Genomic DNA, 13,485 nt, shown 5'->3' on the forward strand with positions numbered 1-13,485 from the left:
CAAATTTAATGTAGTTAATTATTAAAGAAATATTGCAAATTAACAATCTATGTAAAATCACCAATATACCCTTACAATAAAATTATCCTACATATACATTTTGAAGTTGAGGGAATAGTGCCAGGCAGCTTGCCTGGCACTTCCCTATTGGACCAACTTATTTTTAATTTAATTTTATTCTCAGTTTAAAATTGCGGTTTCGTCCTTTGTTTAAAATTACGTTTCTGCCGCTACCTCAAAATAAATTTATAATTTTGCCTCTATCTCAAAATTACGCTTTTGCCCCCGGTTCAAAAACTAATTTTTAATTTTGTTCCCAATTTAAAATTACGGTTTCGTCCTCCATTTAAAATTACGTTTTTGCCCCCGTTCAAAATAAAATGTTGTTTTTTTCCTCTAGCTCAAAATTATGCTTCTGCCATCAGCTCAAAATTACATTTGCTTGGCACTTCCCTATTAGACCAACCCATTTTTATTTTAATTTTATTCCCAGTTTAAAATTACGTTTTCGTCCTTCGTTTAAAATTACGTTTTTGCCCCCAGCTCAAAATAACATTATAATTTTGCTCCTAGCTCAAAATTACGCTTTTGCCCTTGGTTCAAAAACTCATTTTTAATTTTGTTCCAAGTTTAAAATTACGGTTTCGCCCTCCGTTTAAAATTACGTTTTTGCCCCCAGTTCAAAATAAAATGTTGTTTTCTCCTCTAGTTCAAAATTCTGATTCTGCCCTCAGCTCAAAATTACGTTTTTCTCACAGTTCAAAATAAAATTATGTTTCCCCCCTAGCTCAAAATTATGACTTTGCTCTCAGTTTAAAATTGTGATTTTGCCTCCAGTTCAAAATATAATTACGATTTTACTCTCTGTACAGACATATATGTTATTAGAGAGAAATATTCGGCCTATTACCCCGCAACGCGGACGAGGCAAAAACTAGTTGAATACAAATATTAAAGGAAGAAAAAAACAGAAATTTCTTTATTTTTCTTTTTACAAATATTCTCTCATTTGAAACTTAAACTACATATGAGGTCAAACAAATGTATTATTATAGTTATATTACTTGATGAGGTCAAACATATGTATTATTATAGTTATATTACTTGGGTTTTTTTAGAAATTATATTACTTATCAATAAAACAATTTAGTATATTTTTTAGGGATAAGTATAATCATTATTATGGACAATTATAATTCATTCGACCGCCTTTGCCACCCCCTTCTTGGTTAGGGCTGTTTTTATTTATATGTTGACCGACCATTAATTCATAGCCACATATAGCACACTTAGATGTAAATAAAAAATACATCTTCAGTCTTTTTGGGTTTCTAGCTTTTATCTTTTGTGCTATACGATAATGTATATTATTATATATTCAGAGGTTATAGATTGCTCTTTACCCTAAGTTAAGATAATTTCGGATTTCTGTAAGTATGGTTTTATCTTAAATTTATACAAATTTCATATATATTTTTCTAGATATATTTTTAAATTTGTTTTATTAATAACTTTTTTATCCTCTTACATTTCAATAGTATAAAAGCGGGGACACGTAAATATACTAACATCACCAACTTTAAGTAGAAAATAATATGTAGTGTATGTCAAACTTAGTAACAAAGGGTTTGTAATTTAGCGAGAATAAATGGTTTAAGATTATAGTCTTATGGTATACATTGAAGTAAGTTTAGAAAACGAGAAGATTAGAGAGATTAGATGGTCACATACATGTCTTATGTATCATATTAAAACGATGTGTATAAATGTTTATATAGTTACTAATGTTCTCATTTTAATTTAAATAAATTTTTAGCATCGGTTTTAGGATGATCGGTTTTGCAATTAAAAAAGCGGTCGCGGCCCAGTTTACTGTTTGTAATTTGTTTGTTTGACATTTTTATGACAATGGAAATTTAAGTATTATAGGAAAAAAAAAATTATTGAACAAAATTATTGATACTTTATTATTATTATTATTGTTATTATTATTATTATTATTATTATTATTATTATTATTATTATTATTATTATTATTATTATTATTACATTTGTGGTATTCTGCAATATATACACACAAAACCATTTAAGAATATGTGTGATATCCTACCAGATCTACACACAAAAGCATTTAAGAGTATATTAATTTTTCCTTAAAAATGTGTGATTGGTTTTCATTTCCTTTTTTAAATAATTTAATTAATGTTATTATCTACATTTGAACCGCACAACAAACATGCACCAGATGATAAAAAGGAAAATAAACATTTCTTTATTATTTTTAAATGTTTGCATGACCTCACCGACAAAATATTCAAGACCACATTTGCAATCGTTAAAAAAATAAATGAAAACTACTTTGTAATTGTTTAATCAATTGCAATCGTTAAAAAAATAAATGAAAACTATTTTGTAATTGTTTAATCAAAGTAAATGCGATAAACTTCTTTCTTTTTGTTTGGAGTTAGTGGTACATATTATATGTGTACTTAATTTAATAATATTGCTTATTAATATATCTTATCATTCTAAGACACCCTTAGGGTCTGTTTGGTATGGCGTAATGGAATAGACGGGTGAATAGAATGTACGAGGTAATGGAATGGAAACCATTCCATGTCTTGTTTGGTTACCATGTGAGAATGAAATGAATCATTACTTTGTGTTGTTTGGTAGGAAAGAATAGACGAAGGAATAAAATCGATGATGAGTGACGGTAGTCGGTGGTGATGGGTGGTGATAGGTGGCAATGGTAGCGATGGTCGGAGGTGGTGGCGAGTGACGGCGGGGGCGGAGGTGTGGATGGTGGGTGACGGTTGGTAGCGGCGGAGGTGGGTGACGACTGGGGTTGAGGTGGGTGGTGGCGGGAAACAGTTGGGGTGGAGGTGGGTGGTGGCGGGAAACAGTTGGGGTGGAGGTGGGTGGTGGTGGTGGTGGTGGCGGCAGCGGAAGTGGGTGACGGCGGCGACGGTAGTCACGGCGGCAGCTATGGCAGTAGTAGTGTCACCCGTGAGTGAGTTATTAGAAAAACTATAAATTAGCAACCTTTTTGTGCATATATGTCTTGTACCTAATGCTTTGGGTGTTTTTCAAATTTTTTGAAAAACTAAAAATTTTGATATTTTCACTTTTCACCCAAAGGTATTTTTTAAATTACTTTTAATCTAAAACTATTTGTTTTCTTTACTTTTAACCCAAAACTTTTTATCTTTTACTATTTATCCTCACAATTTTTTTTTACTTTCAACTTTAGTCTTTTATAGTTTTCATTTTTCGCAAATTTTTCGCTTTATGCTTCGTTCTAAATTTTGTGGGTTAACACATCGCAACGTACGTGCGTGGTGTAACGTTTTTACGTTTCGTTCTAAACTTTGTGAGTTAACACCACACAACGTGCGTGTGTGAGTGAACGTTTTTACATCGTCTGTTGTTTTTCCCGTTTCACAGGTTCAACATAACGTGTGGGTCCTAAATCGACTTAGTTATAACTAAAGAATCCCCGCCGTAATTGCGGCGGGTCGTAATTCTAGTTAAAACCAATAAGTATAATAATAATAATGGTAAAAAAATTAATAATAATAATAATAATAATAATAATAATAATAATAATAATAATAATAATAATAATAATAATAATAATACATCTTTCCATTCCTTGAAGGAATGAAAAAAAACACCACCTTACCAAGGAATGAAAATTATTATATTTGGAAGGTTTACATTCTTTGTGGAATGTTCCATTCCATTACCACTTGACAACCAAACATGTTTCTTTTCATTTCAATTGAATGATCCATTCCATTCCGCCTTCTATTCCTTCGTACCAAACGCTACCTTATTATTTAATTTGCATGATTTTGACATTTGTTATGATATATGATTGGATCACCAGCAAATAAAATTGTAAATACAATCGAATATTCTTTACCAAACATAAAAATACGCCATCATGCATACCGAAGTCGATGTAACTACTACCTAATTATGATTAGACACAATTTAATATTCTTCTTTTTAAGGAAAAAAATATCAAAATTTGTTAGTAGCAGGTAAAGATATTATATGATTATGGTTCTGGAAAACTATGTCATATGTAGATCCAAATTGAGATATATATAACTATACAGAACATCGTACACCTAACCTCTTGAGAAAACTACTAAACAAAACATAAAACATAAAGTTGGTCGATACTAAAGAAAACATAAAACATAAAGTTGGTCGAAATTCAATATAAGAAAAACCAAAGTGGCAAAATTAATATGATGTTGAATATTTGTCTTATTGAAAATCTCCTTAATATATAGGTAGTACAACGATAATTAGAAACTCCTATAATCAATAAAAACAATACATGATAAACTCTAATAAGTTATAATTATTTATTATATTCTATTAAATGATAACAATAAAATCCAATGTAACATTGTGACAAAACCGAATATTTAGGTAATATATACGTTAATATGGCCCTTCAAGTTGGACGTCTTGGAGCGAAATGTAGCAAATCGAGTGGACGGTAAACCTTTGGCAACGATGTCAAAAATTTGAGCAATAGTCAAAACATATTAAAATCTTAGGTAGCGTTCGTTTCATGGAATGGAATTAGGAAGTTTTTCTTTGTAAAATTGATCTTGGTTGGGGGAGGGAGGAATTTGAAATCCAATGAATTTCTTTAATCAATGAAATTTGTGACTATTTCAACATTCCATTCCATTCCTTCATTTGAGTGAAGGATTTCTAAGGAATGTTGAAATAGTCACAAATTTCATTAGAGTGAAGGATTTCAAATTCCTCCCTCCCCCAACCAAGATCAATTTTACAAAGAAAAACTTCCTAATTCCATTCCATTCCATTCCATGAAACGAACGCTACCTTAGAGTATGTGCAAGTATCGTATCTCATATGAAACTTATTAAGTCAATCTCAACTCTCAAGATGTTTTATACGCTAATGAACACATGACTGTCTATTAAGCATGTGACTTGTTACTCCAAATCCTTAGTGGCAGTGGCGCAACATAGTGGGGGCGGTAGGGGGCGGCCGACCCCCAATTATTTTCTCTAAGATGAAGATGTGTATGATGAGATTGAGGTCGAACATGAATCCTTTCCATGTTAGGTTTTTCATAACCTAGAGGTTTAAAAAAACTAATTATAACTAATTATTTCAACCGAGCTTCGGTAACATGATTATTTTTTCTATAAAAATATTGGTTTGAAACCTTTTTTTTCCCTCAATGTTACATGCTTGTTCGTTAATACTACTCTCTTTCCTTCAGATGATACATTTTTTTTTTTTTTGAACTTTTAAATTTTACGTATTTTCTTTTTCACTAGTGTGAGATGACAATCTATTGATTTATTAAAAGAAAATAATTATGAAAAATTTATTTGATAATATATAAAAAAAATATAAAAAAATGATTTAAAAATAAGTATGGGCATATATTTTTTTTTCAGCATCAAACCTATGATTATTATTATCGAGCCATAGTCCAAAATACTATTTTGGCAGTGTCGATTGGTCAGGAGCTACAATTTGTGGTTCTTTGAACCAATACGAATATACGATTTGTGGTTATATTATATCACCACTTGATGTATTATCCATATATATTTAATTTATACGTTAACACAAAAAAAAATGTATTTGATTGGAACAATTTATTTATTGATTTATTTAATAGTATTATTATATCTCACCTGACGAACACGATGCGACTTGCAATCGTGATGACATGGAATGAACCAATAAAGCTTCGACACGTAGCATTGTCTTTGAATACCATATCGAAGTTGCATGAAAATTTGGTTGGCAATTTCTAAAGTCGTCGAATGGCCGCCGATAGCATACCACTCATTTCTTTTTGAACGGTGTGAACCAATTACACCGCCTAAACGGCGGCCCTAGCCAAGATTTGTGCAGACTACATTGTCTTAACCGGACATGTGCTAGATTGGTCAGATTTAGTTACAATGTTTCCCTGAAAACCGTACTGCCTTCACACGACATACCTCGCTGAAGTATACCACTCATTGACCACATAATACTTCAAACATTTAATATTATAAAAAAGCAAAAAAATATAACAGATTGAATATATTTTTTAAAAGAATGTTGTACTTTGATACGAATCACACATTTATACATCTAAGATGGGTGACAATAAACATCATAAAAGTACTTTACGATTTATATTTTATGGTTGTACAGAACCAAACGATTGCGTGACTATGCTTGTGCCTAGGCCTGGTCTCATTTCACTAGAGGGGCCTACTTTCAAGGCAGACAGACACACGTTAGAAAGATCCGGGGCACATGCCCCTGTTGATTTTATAAAAAATACAGTTTATATAAACGAATTTTTAAGTGACTCTATAATAACTTTTTACAGTGACCCCATGATAACAATTCAAAAGGTTTCCTAGCGGTAAACCCTCTGTTTATGCATAAGATGGTCATGGTCGAGTCCTTCAAACATCATTTTTAGTCTATTTTAAACAGACTTCAGTTAATTAAGTAATTAACTTATTTTGCGGTTCACAATCAGACATTCACATTCACATGACCACTCTCCGCCACAATTTATGACTCACAATCCCCTTTCTCCCATCATTTTTTAATCAAGCACCACCCCCTATTGAGGTAGAGATTCTATTTCTTTCAATGAATGAATTTGTCATGTGTTTTATTGAAATATGTGAATTAGTTGTGAACTAGAATTGAGACCCGCCGCAATGCGACGGGGATTCTTTAGTTATAACTAAGTCGACCTAGAACCCGCACGTTATGTTAAACCTGTCAGACGGGAAAAAAAAAACAGACGATGTAAAAACGTTCACTCATACACGCACGTTGCGTCGTGGTAACTCGCAAAATTTAGAACGAAACGTAAAAACGTTAAATCAAAGACGCACGTTGCGATGTGTTAAGTTAAAAAATTTAGAACCAAGCATAAAGCGGAAAATTTGCGGAAAATGAAAACTATAAATGATCAAAGTTGAAAGTAAAAAAAGTTGTGAGGGTAGATTGCAAAAAATAAAAAGTTTTGGGTTAAAAGTAAAAAAAAAAACAAATAGTTTTGGGTTAAAAGTAATTTATGAAATACTTTTGGGTGAAAAGTAAGAAAAATCAATTTTTTTGAAAACCCCTAAAGCGAAGGTTACGACAACCATATACATAACCATTTTTTCTTTGGAAAACCCCCAAAGGACACCCCGCGTTACGGCGTGGCGTAAAACGTTGTCAAATAGTACTAATGTCACACAACCGTGATCGACCACCGACACTAACTCGACCTAGGATCTGCACGTTATGGCCATGCTTTCAAGCCGGGCGTGGGGCGGTATGGCCATGCTAGCTGGCTGCCTCCCATTCGCTCACCCGCCACGTCATAGCGGACGTTTCAAATTTTGAATTTTAAATTCAAACGGTTTGGGGGAAAACCAAACCGCCACCCGGTCTACCAACAACCCCCTATATATTGTAACCCCCAACCCACTGTTCCCCCATCCCACGAACCCAACTCCACTGTCACACCCCCAAATTTCCACATAGGGAGTGTCCCTGTTAGGCGTGTGACATACCAATAACGAGCCACTAATTACATTGAACCCATACAAGTTAATAATAAAATCCCCATTATTAATAAAAACATCTTCAACAAGTTTTAAACGAAAATCAATAAGTTCAGCGGAAGCAAATAGTAAACGAAGTTAAACTGTTTCAAAACCAAAGTATAATATCAAGAAATCAGTCACATAAATCCTTCCTGTCGACCCATGACCACTCCAGCTACTCCAGACAGCAAGTTCCCCAAATCCAAGATACCTAATAACCTGCGAGCATGCAACAAGTGTATCAGACAACGCTGGTGAGTTCATAGTTTTACGAAAACGTTGGTTACCAAGTGTTTATTTAATCCATTGAATTTGATTCCGAAAGTAATGTTGAATACAATGTTGATAATACCCCAATACAAGACGGCTTCTGATTATTTTGCCCTTTCTCCAATGCTCCTATCAAAGCATTGGTCATGACTAGGTCATTAGTTCAACACCCGTCCTCCCAGGAACGGGGTGAGGTTGCCAAACCTAAGTAGCGCTACTAACTAATACCATGTTACCTTCCTGGTAACCAAACAACACGGAGGGACTTTAAAGGTGATAGGAAGAGTATATTATCCAACATTCCCGTTTTTTACCCAAAAGACTTATCCCTCCCAGGAATACCCACTGACTGTCCCAACCACCGGGACGCATGCTCAAGAGATGAACTCACCTTAGAGTGCTCGGTAGGATTAATTACTCGTTTAACCAAACAATCAACCACGTCCTATGATAATTGCACATATAACAGTCAGTATGCATACAAGCTCGGTACGTGTCATTCCACATTTATTCATCAATCAGTGCACACGACATACAAGTAGTGACCTTCGTCAACATTATTATTAAACATCATGCATTCAAGTTTAACAAATTGTATAACTATATAAATATTACCTAAACAAATATATATGCGTGTTTAATAAACATAAAACGGCCCAACATCACAACCGGCCCAACATTACATTTTCATCTAATAATTCAGCAGCCTAGTTAACCTGTATCGGCCCAATAACATCTTGTTAGAAGATACCCAATTGCATCAGTTATGCAAACAGTACCAACCTCGTTTAATATATTAGAGTCATTACATACTGATCAATTGCATGGCAATTATTGGAGATCCTAATTCACGGTCAAACATCATTAAATAAAATCAACACAGATAAGACAAACTTTCTCTTTCATCATCCTCAATTACACAAAGCAAAAACCCAGATCTTATCTTTATGAACTTTATGACCATGTTTTGCATTTATATCAAATTCATTGGGACATTACTTGATTTGATTATCATCAGACTCTCATACTTTGACAACATCATCATCATAAAACAAAACCCAGGTTTGAAACTCACGAAGACACTCATGTTTAATAATTGTTGGACTCACACATATGGCACAATATCATTATTATTCAAACAGTACATGCACATAACAAATACTCAGCATCATCATAACGAGTTCTCTAACATAAGTATATTAACTATCATACACGATTCGACCAGTACATCACACTAATCGGTTCCGAATTCCGCGATTATCATCATCGATAATGTCTCGTAAAACTCCTGATTATCAACAAAAATATATCGACACTCATGATAGTATACGAGTTCTTCTTTGGAACCGAGGTCGAAACGGAACTTGTTTATACACGTACACCGTCACATATCACAGGTTACACAGATTCGGTCACGGGTTTTATGGCTTTAAACGGAGTCGAGTCGGAACTCTTATATACTCGGTCCTATGGCACGAACTTCACAATCATGGTCTAATATCTCTACTAATCTAATATGCAACATCATCTACATACACGAGTATATATATATATATATATATATCATCGTAGTATCGTATGGGTCTTTCATCAACAACCACATGTGCAAGAATAATCGCCTATCATCTACACATATATGCACATAACGAAAAACAGACATAAAACGATGCTATCATCGAACCGAAACCGCGGCGAGTCTATTAACTAGAACTATGGACGAGAGAGATCTTACCGGTGTTCGTCGGAGGCTGAAATCGCCGGAGAAGAAGGTGATGGTAGCCGGTTTCGTCGTGGGATGAGAGGATAACGATTGCGACTATGAGAGGGGTTCTCGTTCTGCCGTAGGGTTTGTGTGTTCTCCGTGAAGGTGAACATACGTAAATATATATATACGTACAACCCTGTGGCTTGAATATGGGCGGTGGGGATTCCATGTGTGTGTGGGCCGAGATAAGGGTTAAGGTGGGCTGGGGTTAATGGTCTCGCAAGGTTCCACCAAACAAATAACTCTGATATCATAATTTACTTGCACGATGTTTTATTTTTTTGCAGATCTACTAATGATTTGTATCTAGAAATTCGTATGGACTTTAAATCTAGTGTCATGATATTTTCTTGTATAAAATGTGAGATTTAGAACTTAATAAAAGCCACGTATTGCCATTTTGGTGAATCTATTGTTTTATATATATGTAAAATTATTTATTTAACTATTTATGTACATATATATATATACCTATATATATATATATATTTTTAACCAACAACAACATGTTCGGACAAAGAGTTAGCAAAGTCGTGCATAATATCCACACAATGTTTTGACCGATAAAGGTTTCAGGTTGCGTAAGGGGGTTGGGTCAACTAAGGCGACAACCATAATTAATTTATCAAATAAAATACATATGGGATTCGATTTATAAAGGCGAAACAAACGGTTTGTACCTAGAAGTTACGGGTTGTCACATCATCCCCAAGTTGAAAGAAATTTCGTCCCGAAATTTAGCAAACAGTCACTGAGGAAGCTAGTTTTGTTAAGCGTTTTCGCGGGGTGTCACATCATCCCCTACTTTAAAAAAATTTTCGTCCTGAAAATTGATCTAAACAATGGCTTGAAGTGAGTTCCGACGAACTCGATCTATAGATACCTTACAACGCTTGGGGGGCTAATCTTGTGATCGGTGGAAATCATGGTATGGTTGTTAGCGTTTTGTTATATCAGTTGCCAATCAAAGAAACAGGGAATTAATGAGGTTCGTACAAAGAATCGAGCGAAACAGGGGTCCATTAAACATCCGAAGGATTTGGCCAGCAAATTTGTTGTCTAGAAGTAATTTCCAGTAGTGGTGCATGGCGGCATGGCACCACAGGGAGGTTCGTTACATTGCGGTCGCGCGAGTGTATCATTTGTCCAATACAGAGTTTGGTGGGTAGAGATTAGTGTTGCAAAACGACAAACGCGTGTAACTGTGACTGCTTCACTTCTAGCGGTGATGACAAGTGAAAATGATAAGGTTCGTCTACAGGGATGCGTGGGTATAGTTCGCCTAATCCCGTGTTCGTTCGGAAGTTCCATCTAGCGATGCCATCACATGGTTAGCTCTCTGTGATAGTATCCAACGAACCCAAGGGATTGTTGTATCCCAGAGGGAAATCAGGATTAGCATAAGGTCTATTCTGAAATTCCACCTAACGATGTGGAAGTAAACCAGGTGACTCTTCAGAAGAGACGTCAGGAAATTCACGAATAACTGGAAGATGCTCGATCTTCCTTTCTTAAAGTAGCGAATTGGTGACAAGAGCTAGTATAGCAGGGTAGCCCTTCCGTAGACACTTCTGGGCTTTCACGACTGAGATGATGCCAACAATGGCACCACTACGATGATCTCAAACTGATAAGGATTCCCCACTGGGAGAGGGAACGCACGATTTTTCTTTTTGCAAAGAATTTTCTGCTTGATACATAGATAACCAAGTCCATGTCAACGACCACGTCAAAACTTACAAGAGTATTGGGAAGTAGGTCAATGTCGAACACTTGACCCACGAGATCAAGTTTACAACCAAAAAGAACATGAGAAGCTTCTATCGATCTACTATCAGTCAATTCTACTACATGCTTATTTACAAGAAAGGTGGGAGTCAGTCCTAACTGACGACTGAACCCTAAGGCACATCACCCCAATCGAAACAAGAGTCAAATAAAACAGAAGCAGAAAAAGATCATTCAAGAAGACATCCCGGTCGCAACATTGCCATCATTGCGAGTCTCCCCCAGCGCCAATAGTAAATACCCTTCCACGTGCTCCGTTCCCACCATTGTTTCCATTGTTGTCGCTCCCAGTATTGTTGTTGTTGCCAGCATTCTGATTAAGCTAAGGGCAATCCCTCTTAAAATGACCCTCATCACCACACTGAAAGCACCCCTTTTGATTTCCCCGACTCTGTTGAGGCTGTTGCCTCTCCTGTTGTTGCGGCTGCTGCGGCGGCTTTGGGAGCCAGACCCTACAATCTTTGGCCATATGACCCACCTTGTTGCACCTATGACATACCCGGGTGCACGGTCCGCGATGGTGAAACATACACTTATCACACTTTGGTAACTTTCCCGCGTAAGAACCCTGATTTGAATTGTTGCTCTGATTCTGGTTCACAGAAGACGACTGGCTAAAACTACGGTGGGTGCTGTTGTCTGCCCTTTTCTGAGATTGGCTGGCACTGGTTGCTTTGTCAGTATCGTTCCATTTTCGCTTGTGATCACTAGCAGGTGTGGTAGCTGTAGCAGTCGAGGTAGTAGCAGAAACACGTGGCGGCAAGTTGCCACTTTCGACCTCTTGGTCGGTAATCTTATGTGCCAAACGGACGATACGGGGCAGATTGTCTAGGTTTGCAGCAGTAACGTACCCCTTAACAGCTGGTGCTAAGCCCTTGAGATACAACTCAATTCGCCGGGGTGGAGGTCGAGACATGTTAGGGCACAAAGTTGCTAAATCATTAGACCTCCTAGTGTATGCTTCAATCTCAGATCCCTCCATTTTCAGATTGTAGAACTCGTTCTCCAGTTTCTGAATCTCATCACGAGGACAATACTCCTCTCGCATCAATTCTTTGAAATCATCCCAAGTAGTGGCATTCGCCATCTCAATACCCAACATTTGAACCTGGGCATTCCACCAAGTTAAGGCACCATCCTCCAAGGTGCCTGTAGCATACTTCACACGGTCCCCCACGGGACAGTTGCACATAGCAAATACTGATTCAGCCTTCTCGAACCAACGCAGGAGTCCCACAGCCCCCTCAGTCCCGCTGAAGGTCTGTGGTTTACAATCCATGAACATCTTGTACGTACAAGCAGGTGGAGCAGGTGGATTGTTTTGATTCGCGGGTTGACCTAAAACGAAGGAAGTAAGACGCACGGGTAAGATTCGAGTATACGACACGAGGATAGAAAGTAATTGGCACATATCGTACCAGCCTGGTAAGCCGCTAGGGCTTCAGCTACACGAGTGTTGATCAAGTCGGTTAATTCGGCCTGGGTCATAGCAATGTGACCACGTCCACCACCTCGGCCTCCTCCACGTCCACTCATGGTTCTATATCAGAGAAGGGAACAATCTTAAGGGTCGAAATGAGGTAAAAGTCGAGTATCACATTGAAATCTACAAACTACCAAGTTTACACACAATAGGGCAGAACCCTTCTCACGCTCGTTAAGCCTCACTGGGATTGGCATGCACCTCGCGTTTTTATTATGTGTGCACCCATAATAATAAGGCGATTTGCATGCTTATCTCAGTGCCTCTTAACTTGCGCTAAAAGGTTCCCCACATTCAAATAGCAAGCGAAAGGTTTCATAGGGTCAAGAATCACAATGGTCGAAGGGTAGTGTCACACTAACAGTTCACATAATAGGGGTTGGTAATATAAGGGCTCATGCTGTTGTGCCAAGTGTGCATTCACGTGCAATGTCATACATAAGTGTACACTAGATATACTATGCAATCGTAAATGAGAAACGAACCTTGCAGTCTGGAGCTGAGTGTCATGGTCGATTTCGGTACTGTTCGGTTATAGTCTGGTTTTATAAAAACGT

This window comes from Helianthus annuus, chromosome 3 (genome assembly GCF_002127325.2).
Source record: "Helianthus annuus cultivar XRQ/B chromosome 3, HanXRQr2.0-SUNRISE, whole genome shotgun sequence".
Taxonomy (NCBI): Eukaryota; Viridiplantae; Streptophyta; class Magnoliopsida; order Asterales; family Asteraceae; genus Helianthus; species Helianthus annuus.